Source organism: Apteryx rowi, unplaced genomic scaffold (assembly GCF_003343035.1).
Source record: "Apteryx rowi isolate R43461 unplaced genomic scaffold, aptRow1 scaffold_262, whole genome shotgun sequence".
NCBI classification, from domain to species: Eukaryota; Metazoa; Chordata; class Aves; order Apterygiformes; family Apterygidae; genus Apteryx; species Apteryx rowi.
The window spans coordinates 930,893-933,903 of NW_020448997.1; positions in this window are offsets into that span (position 1 = coordinate 930,893).

The following is a 3,011-nucleotide window of genomic DNA, read 5'->3' on the forward strand; positions in this document are numbered from 1 at the left end:
GCGGGGCGGGAACGCGGCGCAACCCGGAAGGGACCCGCGGCAGCAGGAAGGGACGCCACGGCGGGGCGCAGGGCGCGCAGGCGCCTGGCCCCTGCCGCGGTTGCTAGGCGACGCCTGAGCGACCCTGTGGGGGCGGGGCCTGCGGGGAGGGGCGGGGCCCACTGCAGAATTTGTAGTAGCTGTTAACGCGGCCGGAAAGGGCGCCCGACGGAAACAGCTACGAAGAGCGAAAGCTAAAGGGAGCAACTTTCAACTAAAACTCGTAAATATTTAGCTGGTTGCCCCCAGGGCCCTTGGAGGCCCCGTCCCAGGGCAGCGGTTGCTCTCTGTGGGAGCTGCGTAATTCTGGGTGACGCCCAGATACTGCTAAGGAGAAATGAGGAGTTAAAGCATGCATGAAACCATCTCAGGGCTGAAAATGTTCAAAATCTTTGAACAGCTTTAGCCCGGTGTCTGCCTTTGATCCGAGCATTGGATGCTTGTGTTTGTGTTTCACACGACTGCACTGCTGGGGTTGGTGGTGGTCTAGCCAAAGGCCTTGTCTGTACGCAGCATAGCCTTGTACAAAAGTACAGCACATTTTTTCCTTCCCATTTTTTTTTGGCAATTTTTCAGTCTATACTGTGAAGAACTATTTCGTATCCTGGCTAGAAACTGCAGCGTCCTGAGAGTATTTCAATTTTAGCTGTCTTAACAGCATTCAAGACTACTGTGTTAAACCTGTGTAAAGAATTGTAGTTTTTCACTCCTGCATAAATTTCCAATACTGGGGTTGCTAGAAGCAGCTGCAGAGGATTCTTGGACTTTTCCCCATAGCCACATCTGAATATGGTAATTTACCTCACTGAGCTCTGTTTCTTAACTGTGCTTCGTCTCTGATGAGAACAAGGCTTCTTAATTGCTGACCAACAGTAAACTTTGTATCCTTTGTCACTTTACATGTTGCTCCAGAATCAAGAAATATATCACAATAGTTTTTAAACCTGGAATAATACCGGCAACAGTGACTATATTACAAATATGGAGACCCGATGCTGCTGGCTGATGTGTCCCTAGTCATGCACTAGCCTATAGAGGGAGTATGCATTCAGTCTACTATTTGAAGTAGTGTATTGGTTTCTTTTTTACACCAGATGCAATTTTGTTAATTTTGGCCTTTCCTTGATAACTGCTTTTTGCAGAGTTGAAAGATTCTCCAAGAGGATGACAGCTTCTGAGTTTGCAGTGTGTGATGATGCAGCCCCCAAAACTGTAGCCACGCTTCTGTCTCCTGTTTTTCAGTTGTTGGAAAAAATGGGATGCTTCTTTGCCTTTCAAGTTTTGTTCTCAGCACTCAAAACAGTGATTATTTTTGTCACTGCAATCTATCCAGGTGCTTCTAGAATGTTTTTAGTTTGTTGGGCATCATGCTGTTGCATACTAAGTCTTGATAGCAACTGAGACTACAAAAAATTTCAGGTTAGACCTCACTCCAACACGAGCAGACTTGAATCTTACATAGCTCTTGTAGAGAGCAGGTAACACAACACTTTTAGTCTATGAGTTAGAAGCTGATGCAGTGCTGTCTTTATTAACTTGCTTCCTGCAACTGCTGAAAAATGAATCCTATTCAATAAATAATAAGCCCAAAAGCATGCAAGCTGGAAAATCACTGTGTGTTGCTGTGTTATTTTAACATGAACACTACTTTTTACTGCAAAGGCAACTGGGTCATGCGCTCATTCATAGCTCATTAAGTACCATCCTGACCAGAAACTGCCAGAATCCAGTGCATGAACTCTGGAGGGTGACCTACAAAAGCAGGCAAGAGGCAAATCTGCGGCTGTTTGTATCCTAACTGAAAGGGAATAGGCAGGAAATATATGTAGCTTCCCTGCTTTAAAGCATTTTTGTACAAAAGGATAAAGCTCCAGTGTGGACAGTAGGTCCTAAGAGATGTTAAAATCAAAAGCATTGTTTCAGACTTCAGTTTTGCTCCTCCATAGTGTCTCACTGGGAAGATATGCCTTGCCAGCTGAGAATCGGTGTATTTGCTGTATCAACACCTGCTTCATTTCAGGTAATTCTTCTGTGTGTATCCAGATGTTTTTACTTAATAAATATACATAAACAAGAGAGCTGACCTGGAGGAAAATACGTTCTGACAGTGTAGAGATTTCATCCACTCCTTTGTATTGAACTGCATTCAGTGCAATGAATTGCATTATCTTTTTGTTAAAAAACTGCCTGATGATGGACCTATGAGCTACGAGTTGTAAACTTCATTTTAAAATAATGGATCATAAAGTTTAAGCAGCCAAAAGAGAACAAAAAAATGATGCCAGCGCTTAAAACAGTGTGTGCTCCTAATGGTTTGTAGCAGCTGAAAACTGAGGGGGTGGAGGAGAGCCGTACATCCCTGCTAGCTGGGGGAAACATGTTCAGCCGCCTTGGCTGTCACCACAAGCTGTTTTCCTACTGTGTCCTGCTGTCAGGCAGTGGCGGAAGAGAACAGTAGGAGACAAGGTGGAGGAATGGGATATGCACAGTGTAATTTCCATCCATGTGCAACGTGGTCAGATTTGAAGGAGGAGGAGGTGGCAGCTGTCACCACAGTCAGCTGACTGCCAGACAGACGCATTAGTTGGTGAATGGTTCAGACACAGGCCTATGGCCTCAGCTCTTCTCTGATTTTGTGATAAAGCCAAAGTCTGGACCAGCACACCAAGGCCACTGAACCTGCGTCTTTGCTTCCTGTGCTCTCRCTGGATCCTGATGTGGGCCGATGAGCTGCTGTCACAGCTGCCCTGTCCAATCTCATTGCTCTGCTGGGGTGGCGTAGTCACACTTGCAAGTATAGGCGGCATCCAAATCCAGCCAAGTCCAGCTCCAGCACCTTCCATGTTAAAGCGAGGGGAGGATTTCAGACACAGGGGCCTTTGCAGCCAAAGGGCAGGAGATAGTGGAAGGACAGTTGTGGGAGGCATGGGCAACACAGCCGCTCAAGCACAAATGGTCTGATTGAGGGAGGA